A 27,733-nucleotide genomic window follows, 5' to 3' on the forward strand; every position below is an offset into this window, starting at 1 on the left:
TTGATTTATCCAGGAGATTATAGTTCCCTGTGCTATATATAGTAGGACCTCATTGCTTATTCATTCTAAATGTAGTAGTTTGCATCTACTAATCCCAAACTCTCAGTCCATTCACTCCCTCCCTTTCCCCCTTTTCCACTACAAGTCTCTTCTCTATGTCTGTGAGTCTGTTTCTGTTTTGTAGCAGGTTTGTGCCATATTTTAGATTCCACATGTATGTGACTTCATATATATTTGTCTTTCTCTTTTTGACTTACTTAGTATGACAATTTCTAGTTGCATCCATGTTACTGGGAATGGCATTACTTCTTTTTTAATGGCTGAGTAGTATTCCATTGTATATATGTACCACATCTTTGTAATCCATTCATCTGTTGATAGACATTTATGTTGTTTCCGTTCTTGACTATTGTTGAGTAGTGCTGCTATGAGCATAAGGATGCATGAATCTTTTTGATTGAAAATTTTGTCTGGATATATGCCCAGGAGTGAGGTTGCTGGATCATCTGATAGTTCTATATTTAGTTTTCTGAGGAACCTCCATACTGTTTTCCATAGTGGCTATACCAACTTTACATTCCCACCAGCAGTGTAAGGAGTTCCCTTTGAGAGAAAACTATTTAAAAGGCTTGGGCAGACTGGATAATAGAATGCACTTACATTAAGATCTCCTCAACCATCTGCCACTGGGGGCACTACAGAAGACATTCCCTACGTCAAAACTAAGAGAAATTTACATATTATTTATTGTAATGCAATTTAATTTTACTAATGAATATCAGTAAAATTCTCATCTAGCATTGAAACTAGAACACTGACAATACCTGATATCAAAGTGTGGTTCTACATTATCCTACTCCCTTCCCCTCTCTATCCAAGTTAACCACTTGCCTTATGTCTCATTATTCCATTTATTTTTTTAAATAGTAAGATTTCCAAATGGGTATTATCTTTTGAAATATTTTAGTTCCTACTCTTTTAATTCAATATTATATTTGTGATATGATCCCTAGTTTTGTTCATTAATTCATTTGAGATTGCTGTGTATAATATTCCTTTGTATGAATAGATGATATAAAATGTATCTCCAGACCTTTGTTACATTGAACACTGTTGTTTCAGCCAGTGATGGACAGAGCGCCTCAAATATATATGTAACAGTTTCTCTTGGGTTTATACCTAGAAGAATAATTTTGGTTTTGAGTTTGTGAATAATTAACTTTTTAGGTAATCCAGCAATTCCAAAGTGACTGTATGACTACAAGCCTGGATAAATCTCATTGATCTATATCTAATCCATCATTTGGGATACAAGATCTCTTGATTTTTGACACTCAAATTAATGTAAAAACCATATCTCATAGCATTCCTATTTTATATTTTCTTAATTACTAATAAGGTTGATAATCTCTTCAAAAATTTAATGGCAAAAACTGTTTCCTCTTTTGTGAAACATCTGTTTTTACATTTGTTAGTTTTTGTTGTGTTTTCTCTTTGATAATAATTTATGGCAGATATCTGTATATTTTTAGCCCTTTACGTGTGGTATTTTATGAGTGTTCTAAATTTAAGAAGTTATTCTTAATCTTGCCATTTGCAACAACATGGATGGACCTCAAGGGAATTTTGCTAAGTGAAATAAGTCAGAGAAAGACAAATGCCATATGATCTCACTTAATATGAAAAACAACAACAACAACAACAAAAACCAAGCTCATAGATACAAAGAACAGATTGGTAGTGGCAGAAGCAGGGGGTGGAGTGTGGTCAAAATGAGGGAAAATTTCTATTTAAATAAAATAACATAGAATTTTTATCAGAGTTTAGTAAATTATCATTTTTTTAGTATTTCTTGGACATTTACATTGAAACATTTACTCTACTTTAGGGTCAATAGCGTATATTTGCTTTTGAGACAATCCCAAGGACTTTGAATTAATACAGGAATTTACCATTTACATTATTTTGTAAATTATGTGTGCAGAGAGAAAATTAAAAATTTGTATTTGTCTTCTAAACAAATAATACAAAGTTCTCGTTTTTGTTTGTTTTTTTTTTTGTCTTTTTGCCATTTCTTGGGCCGCTCCCGCGGCACATGGAGGTTCCCAGGCTAGGGGTCGAATCAGAGCTGTAGCCGCCAGCCTACGCCAGAGCCACAGCAACGCGGGATCCGAGCCGCGTGTGCGACCTACACCACAGCTCACGGCAACGCCGGATCGTTAACCCACTGAGCAAGGGCAGGGATCGAACCTGCAACCTCATGGTTCCAAGTCAGATTTGTTAACCACTGCGCCACGACGGGAACTCCCAGTTCTCGTTTTTAATTGAGCTTTTATGCTTTCTTAGTGTTTGCTTTTTTTGTTCTACATAAATTCTTCCCTTGGTGATTTAGAAGACATAATCTTTTTTTTTTTTTTTTTACCTTTTCTAGGGCTGCACCCACAGCATATGGAGTTTCCCAGGCTAGGGGTCTAATTGGAGCTGTAGCCGCCGGTCTACACCAAATCCACAGTAACACAGGATCTGAGCCAGGTCTGCGACCTACACCACAGCTCACGGCAACGCCAAATCTTAACTCATTGAGCAAGGCCAGGGATTGAACCTGCAACCTCATGGTTCCTAGTCGGATTTATTAACCACTGTGCCACGATGGGAACGCCATAGAAGACATATCTTATTTTGAGTTTTATTGGTAGATGGTTAATGGATTCAATATCATACTGGAATCCACATTTCTCCCAAATATTAATTGAAATCATTTTACAGTAAACACTAACTGTAAAGTTTTAAAATTAAGATTTTAACAAAATTTTTAATTTGAAATTAATCTTTTAAAATTAAGATTTTAACTAAAAAAAATGGCCCACTTTTATTTTTTCTTGCAGAATCTCAGAGGATTCTCATAACAATGACCTTGAATCATTAATATAAAACTGAATTATGTTAATACCATCTGTTTAAGGAGGCAAAGATTTTCATTCAATAAAAAATGTTATCAGAAAAATTAAAATAAAAATGAAATGCTGACATTAAAAGTCACCTTTGTGTAACACCTCATTTTGGGATAATGATGATAAAATTAGTATGCTAATAAACTTCCCACACACATATAAACTGATGTTTGCTTAGCAAAACAAATATCTGAAGTCTTTGCAAGTTTTCATTAATAATAATAGTGAATTTCATGAATCTTTTGTAAACTATAGATGATTTTTGTTAAGCTTCAGAGTTCTGGGCTTGAGCAAAGCCCTCAAGTGTGATAATGTGGGCTTCTACGGTAAATGTTAAACTTGGCTGAGACGCTCCATAAAGACTGAATATGTCATTTGACCTCTTGGTGACTCTGTGGGCTCATTTATAAATTGGAGTTTATGTTGAAACACTGCTGAGAGTATAATGATGTAATTGGCTCCAGAGCTCTCCAGAGCACCCTCCAAACAGAGTATGAAAGATGCCTGGTGCATGAACCAAACTGTCAGAAAAATAACAGTGACAAGGAAGGCTTTCATATCTGAAGAATTAAAAATAGCTGATAGAATCTAGCAATACTCAGAATGATACCTTGAGATACAAGATCTGAAACAATTGCCAGACTGTTTCTGTATAGAATTAGTTCTTATATGTTTTTATATAAATGTTTATTGCATCTCTGCCTCAGTATTCTCTGCCCTCAAATTTAAACATAAGAAGAAACTTTGAGCTTATTGGAAACTGATTTGGATAGTGTCGTGCAAATGTCAACTTTTTTTTTTTTTTTTTTTGCAAACCTGATTTAAATATTTACTGTAAGTTAATTTGGGAAGCAAAATTATTATTATATCTATAATAGTTTAGTCAGTATCTTAGTAATTGCATTATTCATTAGTTTTACAAATACAGATAGACCTATAAGAAGCAGGGTGAATGCATATTCTTGAAACTAATTTGTCAGAAGTACTGAATTGGCCCAGTTGTTTAGTCAGATTTCATACCTGAAGCATCAATATATGCATGAAAGAAACTGTTATCAGAGATTTTTTTTAAAAAAACACATTTTAAACTCTTTAAACTTGTGTAAGAGCTGAAAAAGAAAGCTGGAATACAGGGCCAAGATAACTCTAGGCTATTCTCATCCCGTCTAAGGATGTTAACTTTTATCTGAATTGGTTTTCCTGTTACCCAATTTTTTAATCCATTTGAACGTTTCAAGGAGCCTTTAAAATTCAAGATTTGAAATTCTTTCTGAGAGCAGCCTTCTGAGAACATGAAAGCTCTTTGATTGCTTTCTCTTTAGGTCTGGAAACAGAATGCTTTGGAATCAGAGCTGACTAAGAATGGAGCCTGACTTGGAATTTAGTGGAAAAGGTGTTTAGAGAGTGAATAAAACTGTAATTTATAAGCTGCATAAAATTATCTGTCATGCTGTTTATATTCAATATCTCTAGCCTCTTTCAGGTCAGGTGACATCCTTCAGCTTCCCATGCTTTATGTAAGATTCATGTCATTCTTGACAAGTCTTGTTGCAAAACACAATCCCATTTACTTTGTAAAAATTAAATACCAAGAATTAAAAAAAAAAACAAAATAAAACAAAACCCTTGATATAGCAACCTTGAAAATAGTAATTTTTAAAGTATACTTTCCTATGTAAAAACCAAAACAAACAAAAAACATATTGGGAATTGGTGAACTAAGAAAAGCTGGGAGTAAGACCAAGAGAGAAGGAGAAACAGGCAACAGAGATACTCATACTCTGCTGCAGATGATGCTTGGCAGATACTACCTGGTGGGGATGATTGATATTTCCTCTAGTTCGAGTGCCTGGTGCTTTGGGAGTTAGGGGCCCAGAAGTTAATCCTTACTTCTAAGTATTAGCAATTCAGCCAAAGTGCCCATATTCTTAGGGACTTCTGTTACAGTATTATTGATTTCCCATTTCTTCTAGTGTGTGGTTACAAAGAAAGGATGGGAAGGTTAGCTTTATAATCAGAACATTTTGTTCAGGTTTTAGGGTTCCCTGATAAGCTGCCCATCAAACAAATATTCAGTGAGCTCCTAATGGCCTCTGAGCTTATATTGCAAATAACGGGAGGATAATGAAAAAAGAAAAGGTGTAGTCCTTACCCTTAACAGCCTAATAGTCTAATTGGGAGGAGTATACATAAAACATTCCAAAGAAACGTGCTAAGCTAGTGTGTTTTTATGGTGTTTCACTACTGGTGAGTTTTGGAAGTAAAGCTCAGATTGATTCTGGTGTCACATGGTTAGTGTGTTTGTGTGTTGGGGGGGAGTGGGGTTGGTTATGGTCTAGTTAGAGATCTGTTCCATGAGGTCACCCCCTCTCTAGGGGTCCTGGCATATTGTCTGCCTTGGATGCAGGTTTGTATTGAGGGAAGGGCATTTAGTATCATAAGCCATTTTAAGTTGGGTTGAGCAGGAGCGAGAGTTGAATGCAGACTGGGCAGAGTCCCTGGACTTGTGTATCACCAGTATTAATCCACAAGAGATGTGCCGGCTGTACTCAATCTCCTTTGAACCACAATGAGAAAGTCTACTATTAAAGCTCTTTAGTACTGATGACTTACTGTGGGCCTCTTCTAAGGAGGTGGGATCTCAAAGTGCTGATTTGGCTCCCTGGTGGTATTGGCAGAGAGAGCTAACTGACTCTTTTAGCTAGTTTTGTTCTTGTCCACTTGATCTGTCCATATGGGATCCTCTAATTCCAGGAATGTTTCTTCTTCAACCAGACTTTGACACACTTATGTGGTTTCCAAGGTGAAAGGAAAACTCTTCTTTGGTGGTCAACAATTTAAAATCTTTTCATTATTATTGTCTCATTACTAGACTACAGTTCTTGAAAACAAAAGCTAAGAATCTGACATTTTTATTCTCTGGTTACCTTGCAAATAATTTTTTTTTCTGATATAATGGAATTACTCCTAACCTTAAAGAAAGGAGCACCATGGTGTAGTAGAAATTAAAGGGAAAATATACTGATTAATTAATAGCTTTATTATTTTAATGTAGTATATTGAAGGATTTCATGTATCTATATGATTAAGGAACAGGGCGTTTTCCCATAGGGACCAAAGAGATAAGTATAGTGAGATTAAAAAATAAAATCAGCGGCATTCCCGTTGTGACTCTGTGGTTAACAAATCTGACTAGGAACCATGAGGCTGCAGGTTTGATCCCTGGCCTTGCTCGGTGGGTTAAGGATCCGGCATTGCTGTGAGTTGTGGTGTAGGTGACAGGTGCAGCTCAGATCCTGCATTGCTGCGGCTGTGGCATAGGCCGGTGGCTACAGCTCCAGTTAGATTCCTAGCCTGGACACCTCCATATGCTGCGGGTGTGGCCCTAGAAAAGACAAAAGACAAAGCAAAACAAAACAAACACTTTCTTGCTGAAGTCAAGGCATTCAGAATCAAAAAAAAAAGAAAAGAAAAGAAAAAAATCAGTAAGAAATCAGGAGATCTTAATTCTTGTTCTTGCGTACTGGTCATATGACCTGAGGTGAAGTGTTTAATGTTTATAAAGTCTAGAATCCCCACCTTTAAAAATGTGTGTAATAAAACATCCTGTCTACTACCTGGGAGATGGTTTTATATTATAGTTGCAGCAATTTAAAGTCAACCCCTCTAGTTTTTAAATTAGCCTCTACCACTTAGCTGTGATATTTGCCAAGTTACTCAATCTTCCTAAACTCCAATTTCCTCAACAAAGTTGTGCTTAGGACTGAATGATATATCCTTGACACATAAATAATTCAGTAATAGTAAACCATTGTTATAATTACTGTTTCATCCCATGTGAGTAGCAAATGGCTTCACAGGAAAAATAATGATGTAAACTCTAAGATGCCATACAATCATTCTTTGTACTTTTTTAATTGTCTTTTTATCTGTTAAAATGAATTTTATACCATCATGTGTTTGTAAACTTAGGGCCATAGGATTTGGTTTTTTCCTCTTGAACATGAGTCAGTTTTATCAGTATAAACATCTGTTTCTGGGTGATTACAGATTGTTCTGTTTCTCTAAAAATGCCATTGGAATACTGATAGGAATTACATTGAATCCATAGATTACTTTGGGTAGTATAGACCTTTTAACAATATTAATTCTCCCAATTCATGAATTCAGGATATCTTTCCATTTGTTTGTGTCTTCTTTAATTTTCCTCATCAGTGTCTTATAATTTTCAGTATACACAATTTTCATCCCTTTGGTTACTTTTTTTCTGAGTATTTCATTCTTTTTAATACTATTGTAAATGGGATTATTTTCTTTATTTCTTTTTTATATATTTCATTGTTGTTATATAGAAATGCAAGTGATTTTTGTATGTCAATTTTGTATCCTGAAGCTTTACTAACTTTATTTGTGCTAATGGTTTTTGTTTTTGTTTTTAGTGGAGTAGTTAGGATTTTCTGTGTAAAATCATGTCATCTATGAATAGAGACAATTTTACTTCTTCCTTTCCAAAATGGATACCTTTTATTTCTTTTTTCCTGCATAATTACTCTGGCTAGGACTTCTAGTACTCTGCTGAATAGGAGTGGTGAGAGTGGTACACTTGTTTTGTTTCTCATCTTAGAAGAAAAGTTCTTAAATTTTCACCACTGAGTGTGATGTTCACTGTGGATTTGTTGTATATAGCCTTCTATACCTAAATTTTTGAGAGTTTTTAATCATGAATGGATGTTGAATTTCATAAAATGCATTTGCTGCATTCATAAGATGATCACATGACACTTACCTTTCACTCTATTAATGTGATGTATTTATTTATTTATTTATTTGTATGATTTATGTGTGTTCAAACATTTTTTTTATCCCAGGAATGAATCTCACTTGATCATGGTGTGATCCTTTTAATGTGATTTTTAATTCAGTTTGCTAGTATTTCACTGATAATTTTTATATTTATGTTCATAAGGGATATTGGCCTACAGTTTTTTGTAGTTTTGTTTGTTTGTTTTCCTTGTGGTATCTTATCTGGCTTTGGTATCAGAACAATGCTGACCTAGTAAAATGACTTTTGGAATGCTTCCTCCTCAGTTTTTTGAATGAATTTGAGAAGGATTAGAGATAATTCTCCTTTAAATGTTTGCTAGAATTTACCAGTGAAACCATCAGGTCCTGGACTTTTTTTGTTGGGATGTTTCTGTTACTGATTCAGTCTCCTTGTTATTGGTCCATCCATATTTTCTTTTTCTTCATTAATCAGTCTTGGTAGGTTGGGTGTTTATCAGGTATTTGTCCATTTCTTCTACGTTGTCCTATTTGTTGATGTGGAGTTGTTCATAGTAGTCTCTTATTGAGGATGAATGGATAAAGGAAATATTTTTATGTGTTTATATATACATTTATTTAAATATTTAAATAAATAGTAATCTAGTATCTACATAGATATTCAGCCATAAAAAAAAGGAAATCTTGTCATTTGTGACAACATGAATGAATCTTAAGGTCAATATGCTAAGTGAAATAAGTCAGAGAAAGACAAATCTTGGATGATAATTCCACTTACATGTGGAGACCCAACTGGTAGAAAACCAAACTCACAGAAACAAGAATAGATTGGTGGTTATAGGGACAGTTGTGAGGATGGGATGAGGGGAGAAGAATATAAACTTCTAGTTATAAGATGAACATGTTCCAGAGGTACAATACACAACATGGTGACTGAAGTTAACATACTGTTATTATATATTTAAAAGTTGCTAAACAAGTAGATTGTTAAAGTTCTCACCAAACTTGTAAAACAAAAAGATCTAACTATATGAAGTCATGGTTGTGTTAATCAACCCTCTCGTAGTAATCATTTTGCAATATATGCATATATGAAATCATTTACATTTTAGACCTTAAACTCACACAATTTTATATGTCAATTATATAGCAGTAAAGCTGAAAAAATAAAATGTCTTCCCCTCTGTAGTTGAACTCTCAGATGTTACTTCCCAAGACTGTCCTTTTAAAAAAAAAAAAATGATGTTTATTTATTTATTTATTTTTACCTCTGATGGCCAGACCTACTCTTTTTAGCTTGCCACTTCCAGTAATATGTTTTGGAAAATCAGATCATTGGCTTGTTTAGAATTTTGTATTAAGAAAGATTACTAATCTCTGCGTAGGGATAGAGATCAAGAACAGCTTTTTAACTTGGGTGGGGTGTTTTTCTGTCCATTTATTTGCTTTAAGAAGCTGTTTCTCTTTCTTTGGTTTTCTTGTATGCTGATCCCAGATTGATAATTTAATCATAATAGGATGTTAAAATGGATCTCTTTACAATCTTGGTTTTAGTTATATCATCAAGAACATGGTTGGCAAGGATTATAATATTCCAAAGATGGAGTTCCTGTCGTGGCGCAGTGGTTAACGAATCTGACTAGGAACCATGAGGTTGCAGGTTCGGTCCCTGCCCTTGCTCAGTGGGTTGACAATCTGGTGTTGCCGTGAGCTGTGGTGTAGGCTGCAGACGCGGCTTGGATCCCGCTTTGCTGTGGCTCTGGCGTAGGCCAGTGGCTACAGCTCCGATTAGACCCCTAGCCTGGGAACCTCCATATGCTGTGGGAGCGGCCCAAAGAAATAGCAAAAAGACAAAAAAAAAAATATATATATATATATTCCAAAGATAAGGGCTAGGCTACATATGCTAAAAGCAAGTTGTGTAAGTGTTTTCTTCTAAACTGAGATTGAAGAGAATTAAGAGAAGTTACTATCTGACGAGTTTTTTTTTTTTTGATGGAAGTTGTTAGTGAGAGAATATCTTTACTTTGTATCTGTTGGGGATGGTCAGATACCAGTCCCATATATCTTGGGGCACACAGTGAGTTATGCATACTGGGAAAAGGTAAAGGGCAAGAAGGTGACTGAATCAGACTGTACAAATGAAGTACAAATTTGCAATTAGGAAGTTACTGCATTTCCATCTCTGCTAGACCAAAAATATGTATTTCAGGTGGATATAATACTGGAGAATCACCTTTGAATGGTCCTAAATCTTGCTCCAAAGGGCCACCTAGAGAGGTGAGGAGGCTTCAGCAGAAATAGCCTAATAAAATATTAATGGCTACTCAAGGACTGAGGCAGGAATCCTAAGCAGTTTTCTGTAGAAGATTCATTCATCTTCATCAGAGCAATTGTCGTTCAGGAATTGTCGGTTGTATTGGTTTTCCATTGCTGCTGTAACAAATCACCATAAATTTAGTGGCTTAAAATGACACAAATTTATTATCTTGCAGTTCTAGAGGTCAAAAGTCTAAAATCCAGTTGAGGTCAATCTGCATTCTTCCCAGAGGCTTTCAGGGAATAATCTATTTATTTGCTTTTTCTAGCTCCTAGAAGCCACCTGCATTCCTTAGGTATGGCTCCTTCCACCTCCATAGCTAGAGAACAGCATAGAAACTTCAGATTTTCCTCTTTGTATCTTTTCTTCTATCATCACATCGCCTTCTGTGTCTTGGACCCTCCTGTCTTTTCTCCTTATAAGGACCCTTATGATGACATTGGGTCCACCCAGATAATCCAAGATAATTTCACCTTTAAAGACTTTAATTTAATCACATATTTGAAATGTATTCTGCCTGTTAGGTACCATATTCACAGGTTCTGGTTTAGGATATGGCTGTCTACCAGTGAAGGAAGGTAGCCCAAGAACCCACTGAAGTACCAATAAAGGAAGAATCAGCTTTAAACAAGGCCAGGCTAAGAGAAGCATGACACTAGCTCAAAAGAATAAAAATCAAGAAGATATTTATTGTTTCTTACTGCCCCTTACTTCTCTTTCCATGACCCAATGGATGAGAAACTTGTGTTGGCAAGATGGGGAGGAGGGGAAAAGTACAGGCTGGGGAAATAGGAATAAAGTAAATCATTTCCTTTTCCTCTCTTATTGTAAGATTCCCACCTAGAACTATACTGAGTATAGGTAGAGGGTGAAATTTTACTATAAATGAAGTCCTTAGTTGATCATTATTGTGGAATGGATGTTATAGTTGGTGACTCAGAGTTTCCAAAGGATTTTTTTATTATGATTATTTCAGAGTGACCAAAGTTATGCCCAGGACTCATCTAAAGGTGGTAACAAATTGATCCCACCAAGTGGATTTAAACAGGCAGTGCCAATGGGGAAGAAGACAGAATTAAGCTGTTTCTAACTGAGATTTGAAAGTTAGACTTCTTCAACACTATGGTTATATAATATAATACTAACTTTAATTGTGTTATGCACATTTAATTGTTAAATGTTTTAGAAAACCTGACAACCAAAAGATGTAAAAGGTTAACATGTTAATAAGGCCTTATCCTGAAATAGAGTTGGAAATTTTAATTCCTGAATTTTTCAAGGCTAAGAAGTGGTTTAAATGACAAGAAAAGAGAAAGAAGTGAACCTAGAAACTGTAGAGAAGTAATTGCTGACAGTGGCAGCAGAAGTGGAAACAACTGAAATAACAAGACATGAGACCATTGATAGCCATACAAAGTGACAGTAAAGCCCAGAAACTGCCATTGGGCAAAAGAGAAGAAAATGTATTAATAAAAACAGAAATATGGCTTGGGGGCGTTAATAAAAGGGGTTATATATCCTCCTAATAGATCACGCAGCAAAGGCATGTCAATGAAATGGCATTGCACTTCTGACTGGTCCACAAGGGACAGCTTGTCTCATACCTCAGTTATCTCTGAAATCTTCATTGTTCTACAGCGTACTACTACACTGATGTTCATTATGTCTTGACCTCATAAAAAGAAAGGTTACTTTTTAAAAAGCACCCCATTTTCCATGATCAGAACATGAATAACACATTTTACAAAGATTGACAAGATTTTTTTTTTCAAATAAAAAAAGCTGTTTAACCACAGTAGTAACCAGCTTCCAATATGTCTCCCAATGATTCTACTGTCCTGGTATTCTTGCCTGTCCTCATTGAATCAGGGCTTGCTCTAAGTGAACCATAGAATAAAGTACAAGTAGTGAGGTGTGATTTTGGAGGCTAAGAGACATTACAACTTCTCCCTTGGTCTCTCGGATCACTTGCTATGGAAGCCAGCCACAATGCTGGGAGAATACTCAAGTAGCCCTGTGGAGAGGCCCAGGTAGAGAGGAATTGTGGTCACAGTCGACAGCCAGCTCCAGTTCTCTCATGCCCTTTAGTAAGCCACAGAGGAAATGGACCCTGTAAGCCCTCTGATAACTACAGCTCCACTCAGTATCAAACTATGAGTATCATACTAGATCTTGAGATACAACCACTAATTAATCCACAGAACTGTGAGAGATTATAAGTGGTTATTGTTGTTTTAAACGACTATATTTTGATGGTGATTTGTTATATAGCAATAAATAATACACTCACCCTTAAAAAGTAAAATGTCAGTCAGTTGTACAACTAACAGATATTGTACAGTTTATACTTCAAGTATTCAAGTAAATAAGCTGGTAATGTAATTATGTTTCATTTATTTTTCACATGGATTTTATTGCATGACAATCTATCCTTTAAAAGGTTGAATGGTAGACAATGGAAAAAAAAATATCTCTTAGTCCTAAGACTATTACCAAATGGTCACCAAACTGACATATCATTGAGCATTTCTTATCTATTTAAATAAGTGCTTTATTTCAGCAGAAAAAAAGGCAAGTAAGTGTTTAGAAGATTAAGGCTGGATTTTTTTGAAAAAGTATTTCATTTCTTATAAGAGAGATAGATACACCTATATTATGATATAAAAACATACACATATATGTATATGGTATGGTAATACATCTTAATTTAGCCCCATGGACTCTCCTCACAATGATTTGGACTGTGTGTGATATAGTATGAGAAAAAAAGCAAAGCAGGTAGTTCAGTTAAATACAATGCAGAGCACATAATTCATCATTATGTAGAAATTACCTTTTAATTTTTTCCCCATCCCTCCAAGGGGGAAAACAAATCAGCTTATTTTGAGAATGGAATAACCTGATTATCTCATATTAGATGGATCCTCTATTTTGATATTAAAAAAGAAAACATAGCCTCCTTCCACCTCCTTCCCCATTTATAAAAGAGCTTTTACATTCTCCACCTGTGCTTTATCTCTCCAGAACTTTGATGCCAGAACAAGAGATGTATAGCAGTAGATGGTCCAAAGTGGTTTTTACTGTTTTCTACAGTTTATAGATAGTTTTGATAATAGTTCACAAATATTCCCACCACTTCAGTAAATACATGGACAAGTCATTTACATTCAACACAGCATTTACTGTGAGATTTAGTAAACAATTACTTTGGACTCAGCAAATACTTATTTGAATAGAAAATATCAATTTTGGAGTTCTTCTTGTGGCTCAGTAGGTTAAGAACCTGACATAGTGTCCATGAGGATGTGGGTTCCATCCCTGGCTTTGCTCAGTGGGTTAAGGTTTTAGCATTGCCATGAGCTGTGGTGTAGATTGTAGATGTGGCTTGGATCTGGCATTGTTGTGGCTTTGGTGTAGGCTGGCAGCTGCATCTCTTATTCAGCCCTTAGCCTGGAGGCTGCAGTGCAGCCATAAAAAAATAAGAAAAAAAGAAAAGAAAATATGAATTTTAGTCAATTATATTATTGAATTTTTATAATATGCAGGTACATATCAGAATACTTTGAGGAATACAACATGTTTAACATGTGGCCTATGTCTTCTGGGGGCTCACATTCTAATAGTTGACACTGCATATATAGATATAGGACAGATTAAATAGCATTATACAATTTATTTCAGCATGTAGCTGAACATACAAAAGATGTTAACATACAAAAGATGTTGAAGATCATGCATGATTATTTTGAAAAGAGAGGCTTAAAAAATCTGAATGGCAGTTTATATTTTGAATTTTTCTTCACTTGTTCATGTGATTCTTTTTTTGAATGCATTTTGTAAAACTAGGTAAAAACTAAGAAAAGTGTTTAACCAATTGTTTTGTTCCCAGTAATTGAAACTCTATTTAATTTTACTCTATTCAGCTGACATTTTTGTTTGGAGAAAACTTTCTTCCTTTTGATTACAGTGAATATTTTCTCCGTTGGATATTGGTGTTATTTAATATGTATCAATGGAGTAGTGATTGGCAGTATTGCTCAGCTTGAGTTTAGAGAAATGACCCAGAGACCACTATGGGACTGTGACAAAAGAAGTCAATCCAGTTAGGAAAAGCTCAATCAGTTGAGTAGCTTTGGAACTACTTGATCATAGACAAATTCAGCAGCAGCTGAACTCACTTTCTTCTGATTATAACTTCTGTTAACTCCTACACCTAAACTTGCATTTATATTCTAACTCTGGCACTAACTGGATGCTTGATTTAGAGTACATTTATTAACTATTTTGACCCTCTGGAAAAATCTGTAAAATGGGCTACTGATATCAACCTCACAGATTGTTGAGAGGATTTAATATTAACCATTTAAGCTTTTGTTATGACACAGAGTTCCTCAGAAAATGTTTATTTCTTTATTATTTTCTTCTTTGAAAGCTTTTAGATTACCAAAGTCTGTTATAAAGGATGCACTTTCAGTAAAATAATTTATAATATTGATTTCTAAAAATTCCAAAGAGTATATTAACAGCCAGTAGCCTTATATTTTCTCAATATAACTAAACAATGGTTTAGGTTGAGATAAATTAGTAATGTCCTTACAGTGCTCTTGGGTGCCAAATTATATTTGTTAATAATTGCTATTTGGAGTGCTATGAGGAAAACGATTTAGAATAAATGTTTATATTAATTTCAGAGTTTGAGAGAATTTTCTTAATACATCTAAAAATGCTCAGAAGAATATTACAAAACAAGAGAAAATAGTCACTAATGATACTGTTTCCTATTTTTAAAAACAGAGTGGTTTGATTAAAGGAAAGCAGGGAGGGAGGAGTGGATGGGGTTGGGCTAAAATCTATCCAAATCCATGACAAATGTTGTCTACTGTAAAGAATTGGGGAGTTTTATAATTAAGTGCTTTAGCTGGCTGTAGAAATTGAATATTCACCTACTGGTTTTCATATTTCCAAGAGAATCTCTTTAAATTCATTTCACCCTGATTTTGTAGCATGTATTACCAAAAACAAAAATAAGAATGTATATTTCCAAATAGTTTACAGGTCGTAGGGACTTTATCAACCCGTACTTTCTCAATCTCTGTATTTAAAAGGTTCCCAGTATTATTGTAAGCATTTTAGTTCAAAACTAGGCTCCACAGGATTTAGGTTTGGCCAGGCTGAGGTAAGAAATAGGCCCAATCCAGGACTCGCCCCAGTGCATCCTCCTGAAATTGGAATTGGTTCTGTATGTTATCTACCATGTTTACTAGTGTAATTCAAACTTCCTGTGGTTATATCCCAACTTTATTCAACTTTCAGCTACAGCAGATCAAGAATATGAAAAAACCACCTTCAGCATATAAATCTGCAAATTGGGAATTTTTAAACTACCAAAGCAAAAGGAAACCAAAAGTCTAGAAAAGATTTATGTAATTGATTTATTCCTAATTGATTCTTATCTGCTTATCTACTGCATAGATTTACTTTTATATGCTAAATAATTAAATCTTTCCTTTTTAAATCACCTCTCGAAGTCCTGAGAGTTGATGTATATTATTTTGGTAGAAGTGGAGAGATTAAAGAAAGTAGGAAGATCCAGGAAAAGGATAAAGAAAAAAAATGGTCAAAAGTAGAAAAAATAGAATATAATAGCATTATATGTTTAAATATTTATATATAATATAAATATGTTTAATTTTAACCTGAGTATTTGTTCTTCAGAGAGTAAATCAAGATAGCAGAGTAGGAAGATGCAGAACTCAGCTCCCCCCACAAACACATCAGAAATATGTATGTGGAACAATTCTCACTGAAAACTGACTGACTCCTGTCAACCAAGACTGTAAGAAAAACTCACAGGGAATCAGGTAGGAAGAGATGAGAAGCAATCAGTTCAGGCCTATTTCCACTGAGAAGGAGACTAAGTAGAAAATGGAAATTACATGGGCAGAGATCCTCCCTCAACATAATAAAGACAAACTCACAGCTAAAAGCACACTCAGTGAAGGATAAGCTGAAAGACTTCATCTAAAATCAGGAATGAGATAAGGAAGCCCACACTGACCACTTTTATTTAACATAGTATTGCAATTCCTAGTCACAGCAATCTGACAAGTAAAAGAAATAGAAGATATCCAAACCTGAAGAGAAGAAATAGAATTATCACTACTTGCAAATGACATGATACTATATATAGAAAACCCTATCATCTCCACCCAAAAACTATTAGAATAAATGAAGTCAGTAAAGTTTGAGGACACAAATTAATGCATCTGTTGCATTAATCTGTTGCATTTCAATCCTAACAACAAAATAATGGTCTTGAGAAAAAAGAACAAAGCTGGAAGAATCATGTTCTCTGAACAAAGCTGCAGTAATCAAAGCAGTATGGTATGGGGGAAAAAAGACACATAGATCAATGGAACAGAAGAGAGAACCCAGAAATAAACCCACATGCTTATAGGTAATTAGTCTATGACAAAGGAGGCAAAAATATGTAATGGGGAAAACACAGTCTCTTAAGTGTTCTGGGAAAATTAGACAGCTACATGTAAAAGAATGAAATTAGAATATTCTCTAATACCACATGAGAAATAATCTCAAAATGGATTAAAGACCTAAATGTAAGACTGGATACCATAGAACTCCTAGAGGAAAACATAGGCAGAATACCCTTTGACATAAATCATAGCAATATTGTTTTGGATCCATACCCTAAAGCAAAGAAAATAGAAGCAAAAATAAATAAATGGGACCTAATTAAACTCAAAAGCTTTTGCACAGCAAAGGAAATTATCTACAGAACAAAAAGACATCCTATTGAATGGTAGAAAATATTTGCAAATGGTATGACAAATAAAGGATTAATATCCAAAATATATAAATAGCTCATACAACTCAATATAAAAAAAACAAAAACCCAATTAAAAAATGGGCAGAAGACCTTAGTGGATTTTTTCTTTCCAAAAAAAGACATACAGATTGCCAATAGGCAAACAAACAAACAAACAAAAAACAAAACAAAACACTCAGTATCATTAATCATCAGAGAATTACAAATCAAAACCACAGTTAGATGTCAGCTCACACTTGTCAGAATGACTATCATCAAAAAGCCTTCAGATAACAGGAGTTCCCCTTGTGGCTCAGTGGTTTAAGAACCTCACATAGTGTCCATGAGGATGCATGTTCAATTTCTGGCCTTGCCTTGTTGGTTAAGGATCTGGCATTATTGCAAGCTGCAGCATAGGTCACAGATGTGGCTCAGATCCCATGTTGCAGTGGCTGTGGTGTAGACTGCCAGCTGCAGCTCTGATGCGACCCCTCGCCGGGGAACTTCCATATGCCACAGGTGCAGCCATAAAAAAACAAAACAAAACAAAAACAAACAAACAAAAAAAACCTGTCTACAGATAACAAATGTTGGAGAGGATGTGGAGAAAAGGGAACCCTAGTACATTGTTAATGGCAAAGTAAATGGGTGAAGCCACTATGGAAAACAGTACAGAGACTCCTCAAAAAAAAATATGGACGTTATTGGGCCAGGGGTTGAATCAAAGCTGTTGCTGGGGTCTAGGCCATAGCCATGGCAACACTGGATCTGAGCCACATCTGAGACCTACTCTGCATCTTGTGGCAATGCCAGATGTTTAACTCACTAAGCAAGGCCAGGAATCGAACCCACATCCTCAGGGAAAGTATGTCGGGTTCTTAACCCACTGAGCCATGATGGGAACTCCATAATTTACATATACTTAAGTATTTACATTAAATCAATTCCAAACTGGCATTGTCCAATATGGCAGACACTTGCCATATGTAAATAATTAAATTAAAATTAAGAATTCAAAACCTGAACTGCACTCATTGCACTTCAGATACTCCTTAGTGGCAGCTCACAGACTGTGCATATTTAGAACATTTCTGTCATTTCAAGAAGTTGTACTAGATGGCTTTTGAAACTGTGCTCTGAAGAATTACCGAATCTTTATATTAGTCCATGCCTCTTTTAGGAGATAGATAATGACAATAATACTTCTAATGAAATATTGTAAATAGTAATATGAAAAGGATAGTTTAGACAGTAATTGAATAAAAGAAAGGTAAAGTCAGGGAGGGAGGAAGGGAAGAAAGAAAGAAGAATGGAAGGAAGGGAGGGGAGGGAGGGAGGGAGGCAATGTGTGGATGTCTTTCTCACATATAGTACCATGAGAAATTTTAATGACAAACATTGGGACTAAGATTGTTTGAATTCAAGTAAAATACCCCCTTCTCTCATATTCAGCATCCTCCTTTGGGATAACTTAATTGTTCTATTGAATTGGTTTGTTAGGCTGTGACTTTGTAACCATAACATAATCTTATTGGGAAAAAAAAGAAATAACAATGGTGAGTTCTCCTTGATGGGTTACATCTTTATGACTGTGTCAAAGGCAGTGACCTGGTATTACCACTTGCGGAAAGTTAATTAAGATGGCCCATGGATACAATAAAAATTTTCATACTCCTTATGGTCATATAGACATGACCTAAAAGTTCATTTCTCTAAGTGGACATTTCTCTGCAAGAGTATAACACTAAACTAATATTACTACTTCAAATTAGACACAGGAGTATGATATGATTTTGTGAATTTCATGATGAATTAATGGCCTAGGGAAATTTTCACTTCCAGCTTCCTCTGTTAAGCATAGTCTGAGCCTCATAGCTATAGAGCAAACAATTTTCTATGAATGGACATTATGATGAATATCCTTTACCTTAGCTTTTCTACCTGTGTAATTATAGCACAATTTTTAATACACCTGAGATTAAGGATCTGTTTGCATGATTTGAGACAAGTTTAGAGGACATAAACTTAAAAAGATTCCAATTAAACATGCTGTATGATGTTTGTGATATGCAATGGAAAATATAATGAGAAAAAGTTATTTTGAAATTATTGCTTTTTAAAACATAGGGAAAGACTTTGTGAGGACTATGTTACTGAGAAGTGTAATGTCGGGCAAAATTTTGATGAAGGTGAACTCTGTTCTAATCATTTTTTCTCATTTCTTCTTTTAATACATTTTCTGAATCCTCGTTTTCTTTAATTAATCTCTCTACCTCTGCCAAAAGATGACAGGTGTCTTGGAGTTCCTGTTGTGGCTCAGTGGTTAACGAATCTGACTAGGAACCATGAGGTTGCAGATTTGATCCCTGCCCTTGCTCAGTGGGTTAAGGATCCTGCGTTGCTGTGAGTTGTGGTGTAGGTTGCAGACGCGGCTCGGATCCCACATTGCTGTGGCTCTGGTGTAGGCCAGAGGCTATCGCTCCGATTAGGCCCCTAGCCTGGGAATCTCCATATGCTGTGGGAGCGGCCCAAGAAATGGCAAAAAGACTCACACACACACACACAAAAAGATGACAGATGTCTCAAGCTACGTATAAGTGACTCAGACTGTTTTACTTCAGTGCCCTATCTTAATGGACACTGCCTCGAGCTCTGGATCTTCATTCCTTCCCAGCCCACCCCCTAAAAAATTATGTGTCTAAAGAAGCTGATCATTTAATTTAAGGAAAGATTTGCCCATCCCAGGAAATGTCAACTGTTAGCCTTTGTGTTCAATTCTAATTAGTAGTAAGAATTTCAGGTGTTTTAGCAAACCGTCTTTCTTGCTGTGAAAGCATTACTGGGATGCCTATTCATAATTACTGTTTTATTGATTTATAATTCACATTCTGTAAATATATCCCTTTAAAGTGTAAAATTCAATGGTTTGTTGTTGTTGTATTTGCAAAGGTTTAAAACTCTCACCACTACCTATTTCTGGGATTTCCATCACTCTATAAAGAAATTCTATACCTGTTAACATTCTCTCTCTATTCCCTGCCTCATTGCTTAACAAAAACTAAATTTACTTTCAATCTCAATGAATTGACCTAGTCTGTAGATTACATAGAAATAGAACCATGTACTGTGTGACCTTTTGTTTCTGGCTTTTTTTTCTTTAGCAAGAATAAACTTTCCAAGCTTTTATCCCTGTTGTATCATGGATCTGTACTTCATTCTTTTTTTAATTTTTATTAAATAATACTCCAATGTACAGGCTTATTACTTTTTTCATTTCATTTCATTTACAAGTTTATCGTATTTTTTTCATTTCATTTCAACCAGTTGGGTTCATCATTTGAGTTGTTTCTGCTTTTTTAGCTATTATGGATAATGCTTCAATTTGGGGAGGGAGGTATATCCCTAGGAGTGAAATTGCTGAATAATGTGGTACTCTTTGTCTACCGTTTTAGAAATTGCCCAACTGTTTTCCAAAGATTATGATGTTTCCAGTTTATTCATATTCTCATTGACACTTCTTATTGTCTTATTTACTTATTTATTTTTATTTTAGTTACACTACTGGGTGGGAAATAGTATCTCATTGTGGTTTTGATTTCCCTTAACCTACTGAAGCTGAGCATCTTTTCATGTATTTATTGACCATTTGTATATCTTCTTTGTAGAAACACCTGTTCAAAGCCTGTGACCCTTTTTTAATTGGCTTATATTTTTATTTATATATATTTCTTTATGTGATTGCTAGATTATATCAGATATATGATTTGCAAGTATTTTTCCCCATTGTGTGGGTTGTCTTTTCATATTTTTAATGTTTTGAAGCACAAAAGTTTTAAATTTTGATGGAGTCCAATTAGTTTTTTCTTTTGTGTTATCTCCGTGCTTGTGCTTTTGGTGTCTAAGCAACCATTGCCTCATCCAAGTTAATAATTTATGCCTATATCTTCCATTAGAATTTTTATAATTTTGGCTTTTACCTTTAGGTATTTGATTCATTTTGAATTAAATTTTGTATATAGTTTGCAGTAGAGATTCAACTTCCTTCTTTCGTATGTGGATATGAAATTGTCCCAGCACTATTTATAGAAGATACTTTCCTTTCACTATTGCATTGCCTCGGGACTCTTATCAAAAATGAATTAACATAAGTGTACAGGTTTACCTCCGAGTTCTTGATTCTGTTCAGTTACTCTATATATCTATCTTTATGCTAGTACCACCTTGCCTTGAACACTATGGCTTCAAAGTAAGTTTTGAAAATGGATAATGTGAGTCATCCAAATTTATTCTTCTTTTGAAAGACTTTTTATTTTGAATCCCTCGAATTTTTTTTTAATTTTAGAATCAGTTTGTCAATTAAAGAAAAAAAAGCCAGTTTTGACTTTGATACAGATGGTGTTGAACCTAGGGGAGTATTGGCATCTTAACAATAATAAGCTCTCTAATCTTTGAACCTAGGATACTTTTTGACTTAATTTAGATCCTCTTTAATTTTTATCAACAGTGTTTTGTAGGTTTTTAGTGTATAAACCTTGCCCTTCAAAATAAATGTATTTTTAAATATTTTATTCCTTTTGATTCTATGATAAATGGATTTGTTTTCTTAATTACATTTTTATATTGTTCATTGCTAGTGAATAGCAAAAATAGTTGATTTTACATATGACCTTGTATCCTGCAGTGTTGCTGAAAATGTTTATTGGTTCTAATTAATTTTTAATAGTACCTGTACATTATTAGTATTATTTTTAACACTGTATCAAAATACAGAGTATTACTGTACCGACCTGATTTAATAGTCATCAACTGGAGTTTCCACATGTCTCAGCTGGTTAAGGATCTGGTGTTGTCACTGCTATGGTTCTGTTATAGCTGTGGCACAGGTTCAGTCCCTGCCTTGGAAGCTCCTACATGCTGCAGACATGGCCAAAAGAAATAGTAGTCATCAACCAATAAGATACTTAAATAATCTTGTGACATGATCAGGCCCATATTTGTCTCTACAATTGTAATGACTAAGTTCTGAGAGGTTAAATTACTTATCTAAGTTCTCATGCATCATGTGTGGTTCATCCAAGATGGCAGTGCAAATATGGCCCCCTTGGAGCTACATGTCCTTTGACTTGTCTCTTCATATGTGTTAAGTCCCAAGAATAAAATCATTGAAAGGGTATAGGACTAGGATATTTAAAGGAGATTCAATTTTACTACTGTTTCCGCAGTTCTCTGCTAATCTAGAAATAGCATGACAAAAATTTTTCTTCTAGTAGTCTAATAACATGATGATGATTGAGAGATCATAAAAGCTTCCTGGGATCAAATCCCTAAATCTTCAATTCACCTGATACAATCAAAACTTGAGTCAGATCCTGCATTGCAGTGGCTGTGGTGTAGGTCAGAGGGTGCAGCTCCAATTCAACCCCTAGCATGGGAACTTGCATATGCCAGAGGGTGTAGCTCTAAAAAGCAAAAAAAAAAAAAAAAAAAAAAAAACCCAAAAACACTGAGTCAGTTCAACTTTCTTTGCACTAAAGTGCTGTCTGTTTTATTTAAGCTAGAAGCAAATTGATTTCATCTTGGAAATAAAGGGGTACAGTTTATAAATGTGTATGTATATTGCATAAAGATGCTGCTTTCAACTTTTCTGTAATGCCTATATTATGTCTTGAGTGCATCTTGTACCCAAAAGTAATTAACATTTTTCAAAAATGATAAGGTCAAACTTAATGTCTATGAATTTTTAGACACTTAATTTTCCTAGCAGGGTTTTATCCAATCAAAATTTTCGTAACATTATCTTTAACAACAAAACCCATGGTTTTACTGAAACTAGGCAATTCTTACCTTTGCTATAAAACTATAAATATGATTCTGACTTCAATACCTGCTAATAACTATTCCTTATTTATGGATATTAGATTCATGCTTAACAGTAAAATTAGTTCAGCCTGAGGCATAAATGGACTACATTTGCTCCTTTGTCTGTCATGCTAATTACTGCCAATCTCTATAGACTAGTCAGGCATTCAGACTTCCATTGTAATCATACTAAACATTATACACACACACACAATCTCACAGACTCAACCTAATAAGTGCATTTTTGTTTTACAAAATATTATGACTTTACTGAATGATAATGGATAGTACAAAAACTAAATACATAAAATATTATACATTCCAAACTTTAGAATGATGATTTTTAAATTTATACTGCATTATTCTGTAACACGAATATGGTTATGATATTTCTAGATGGAATCTGACATTTTCTGTTCCCATAATAAGCCTATTAATGAAGCCCATGGTGACTATGTATGATATGTCTAAGGATACAGTTTTGAGGTTTCATTCATTCTTGTTTTGGCTCCTCCATTTTCTGGGTAACCATGGGCAAATCTGTATTTGTCTCATTCTTTGTGGCTCAAATTTTGCATACGTAAAATTGAAGTAGTAACTCCGAGTTATATATTATTTTTTTATGAAAAATACCATGAGAATCAATGAGATTATTAGTCAGTAGACCTCCAGGCCATTGCCACTGCAAGGCTAAGATTATTGGACTCTAGAGGAAAAGGAGGGGAGGGTTGAGGAGAAAGGGAAAGAAACCTTGATGAAATGAGAGAGAGATTGGAAATGGAGTGAGGTAATGGCATCAGCCTTTAAAAAATCAGATAAAGGGAATAAGTGAGAAAGGCAGAAGGAAGTCCTTCCATTTCCCCTTATTCTAATACAGACCTGCCTTCTCTAATTCTGTCCACCCAGCCCAGACTAGGTTATAGTCATTTCCTCTGTTCTCCATTGTAATCACCAATGACCATTTTCTCCTTCCATCATTAATCACATGAGATTGTTAATGTGACTCTCTAATCCAATAAGTATCCTGTGATACTTAAATACATGCACTTATTTGTGTCTTGCCCTGAGATTCACGGAATAGAGCAAAGGGGCAGAAACTTATTAGGGTCGAAAAAAATAAGACAGGGAGCTCCTGTCATGGCTCAGTGGTTAACGAATCCGACTAGGAGCCACGAGGTTGTAGGTTTGATTCCTGGCCTTGTTCAGTGGGTTAAGGATCCGGCGATGCCATGAGCTGTGGCGTAGGTTGCAGACATGGCTCAGATCCCCCATTGCTGTGGCTCTGGCGTAGGCCGGCAGTTACAGCTCCGACTAGACCCCTAGCCTAGGAACCTCCATATGCCGTGGGCGCGGCTCTAGAAAAAGACAAATAATAATAATAATAATAATAATTACAATATAGTTTTGGATGGAGGAAGATTTTTATACAGTTGAAAGGTGCCATTTTGTTTGAAATGGAGAAGTGGCTTTCTATTCTGTAATGACTTTGCTGGGAACAACGTTTTTTCTTTTGGCACTCAGAAATGAATGTCAGGAAAGGCCTTAATCTAATATTTATTCATTCATTTTTTTTAATTGCCCAGTTGCCAAGCCTTGTTCTCTATGGTGACAGAGAAGCAGGAAGAACTTCTGTTAAGCTGAAATTGATGTTCAAAGTAAAGGTACTCAGCACTAAATCTGAATTAGTAATCAACTAATTAGATCAGTCCATATGCTTGATGGTGATGTTTTACTTAACATTTTCTTTAATCAGCTAATGATGCAATCCACTAAACTTGCCTTTTTCACTTTAAATTTCTTAAAAGTGAAGTCACCTAATCATCTTTTAGCAAAATACATAACTAAAAACGGAGATTTTTTAAATTTTTTTTTAATTTTAGGGCTAAGCCTAATTTCTATTTTAGTAAAGAGAATCAACCTAACCCATTCACTTCTCTTATCTTTGTCTCTTATCTTCTGTACTGAAAGTACAAGCAGTTAAAACCACTCTGTTTCCCAGAAACCTAAGTTCAAAAGCAAATGACATTTCTAAATAATCACAAATGAGACCATATGCTGCAGTTCATTGTGACATGTCTCTCCAGCACCACATGTGCAAGCAACTCATTCCAGAATGTCTGAAGAGACCCCAAAGGTCTCAGGTTTGTATGGTTTTCGTATGGTTTGCCTGCTCCCGTAGTTTGTACAGGTGGCCAACTCTCTGGCTTGCCTTTCATCTCTCTGAGCATAGATGGTGCCACTGAGCAGCTACTGCCAAAGGATAGTCTGCTAGCTGAGCTTGCATTGCTGAGGCCCTCCCCTCCAGTCCTGGTGTCTCTGACTGCATCATGCTCCTTGCCTAAATTCCACATTATATTTTTCAAGTCTAACTCTGTGTGGTAACTTGATTTCTCCATTCTCTCCCTTTGCTACTCTTGCTCATTACTGTATTTAATTAACATGCAGTAAAGAGGCTTTCAGGACCTACTTCAACTTTTATGGAGACTTTGAGTTAAGTCAAGTGTTGGAGATTAAGTACCTCTGAAAAAGAAAGAAGAATTTTAAAAGTTGTAAAAAAAATCCTGTCTCTTTAAACGTACTGCAGTAAGAAATTTTCGTAATATTAAGAGTGAGAGTCCATGCTTTTTTTTTAATGATGAAAAGCTTCTAAACAAAGTAACATTTAACTATGAAATATGGTATGTATTTAAGAAAACAAACAAAAAGGCATAGCATTTGCAATAAAAAGAGAACTTACCTTTTTTTCCTGAGAAAAAAAAATAACACATCTTTTAAGTAGATAGCTTTAATTTTCTTTTTATAATCCTCAGGCTTATAAGTTTTTAATAACATTGATGCACTGATGGATATATATTAAGATATATGTACTTAATATTCAAAATTAAGAGACTTAAGTATGGGTGGTTTTGTACAAAAAATCTATCCCATATCAGTAAAAGGAAACTTAGAACACAGTTTTCCATAGGAGTAATATTATAAATGACACTTAATTTTGCAGGCCAGTTCATGAAAGGCTAACTTTTTAATATTCCAGGACAGAATTGACAGAAGCAGAACCACATCTCCTATGACAGCAGCAGTGAAGGAAAAGTCCTCCCTCTTGCAAAATAGCTACATCACAGCTCCCAGAGGGGTGTGGATGTAAAGGATATTCATAGAATAGTAGTTCATAGCTTTCATATAAGAAATAAATGATGTGCTAATCTTCTTTATAGGGTTGAGCAAGAATAATGAGGTGGGCATACAAATATATATTCACAGACAAACAGTAGAAAATGAAATGCAAAATAATGTCTGTGTATCCCACCCCCACATCAGAGAAAAGAAAACACAATTCATGAGCCTTTTCCTGCATGAGAGGAATGGTCACATCCAAATCATTTAAAATTTACTTTAGCCCTGTCAAGAAGGTATTATTATGTGCAATAAACAAATGACAAAAATGAGCACAATGGGGCCCAGATATTAGTCTCTAATCTCTCAGCCTAGAGGGTGAAGACCTCTAATTCAAAACCTACCTGACTCCCAGGCCCACATTGGCTTGTCTGCCAGTCTAGTGTGCTAATCAACTCTGGGACCTAAAGGATGCAAGGATACATGCTCAAACAAAAAGCCAAACAAACTATGAAAGCCTCTCTTTGTATAGATTTAAGTGTCCCTAGCGACAAAAAAAGGGGAAAAAAACAACTTTAAATTATAATTACATTAATTCCTCTGAGTGCATAAACAGAATTTTAAAAACCACATAATTAAAGACATCAGTATAACTATTTGGCCTAGGTTTTAGATTTAACCACCAGAGTGGAGCTAAAACCAATTTATCCATTCTCCAAAGCAGAGGCTGTCAGCCAATAATGTCTCAGAGGAATGGAACATGTATTCAATTTGAGCATAAACACCATAGTTTTCAAATAGTGGTGCTAGATCCTTAAAAAAGAAAAAAATACACCCGGAATGATTTACATTTCTCTTCTTGATAAATGATTGTTATTTTGTAACTTTAAAGTTAACTTATACTAAAATAAATTTCAAGGGCCTGAAAATGAGTTTAATACTTGACAATATGCTACATTACAGTTGCATTTTTGTATTTTTGTGCCAGCACACCTGTTTTCTATCATTGGGATGCATATGTTGTTTAAATGTTTGTAAGTTCAGAGGATAAATGTACAGCTCTAAAACTATCACTTCCTTTAAACCCTAAATTATTGTATGCCTCAAATTATCATTGTAACATATCAATTTCAAGACCAGAAAAAAGACATTTATATGAGTTTTGGTTCTTACCTTCACTCGTGCATTCAGAACTCATTGACTTCCTTAATTTTTAAGTGTTTTTATTCAGTATTGACAATTATTCTCTAGGCTCTCTTTCTTAACTTTACATTAAAAAAAAAACAGAAAATGAACTTATTGATGAAATCCCCTATATCTTACTAACTCTATAAAAATAATAAGATGAAATGTTTACTTTTTATTCAAAAAGATGTCAATTCAAACAGTAAAATATTTTGAAAAATAATCATAATAAGCAGTTTTATGTGTATCCAGAGCTTTTACTAATGTTACTTGTAGGATCCAAGAAAGTAAAAAGGTAAAACATATTTAGGAATAAATTGACTTTGAAAAAATAAAATCAATTTCTGGGATTTGCATCTTCTTTTATCTCAGTTATAGCATTCATTTTATAAACCATGACCTATTAAAGTGGGATTGGGATTATTTCTCTTGAAACAGCTTTTTAAAATGCTATATTTTAAATCTATTTTACAAATTTTATAAGCTATCAGAGCTGCAGTGAAAATATCTGTACTTTGAAATCAGAAAGCACTGGGTTTGAATTCTGGTTCTACCTTTTACTTGGTGGGAGATGCTGAACAGTTTATACAACCTATTCAACGATCTGTTTCCCCTTCTCTAAACAGACACTACAGTAGTATCCATTTCTATAGGGTGTTGTGAAGATTCAATGAGTTAATGCATAGAAAACACATG

General features: G+C 34.8%; 1 long non-coding RNA gene across 1 annotated transcript in view; it reads left to right on the plus strand.

The window, feature by feature from the left end:
• Nucleotides 1–27,733, plus strand: part of LOC102163669 — a 589,637-nt gene that overhangs the window by 277,070 nt on the left and 284,834 nt on the right. The window lies entirely within an intron of this gene.

The sequence above is a fragment of the Sus scrofa genome, chromosome 1 (assembly GCF_000003025.6).
Source record: "Sus scrofa isolate TJ Tabasco breed Duroc chromosome 1, Sscrofa11.1, whole genome shotgun sequence".
Lineage (NCBI taxonomy): Eukaryota > Metazoa > Chordata > Mammalia > Artiodactyla > Suidae > Sus > Sus scrofa.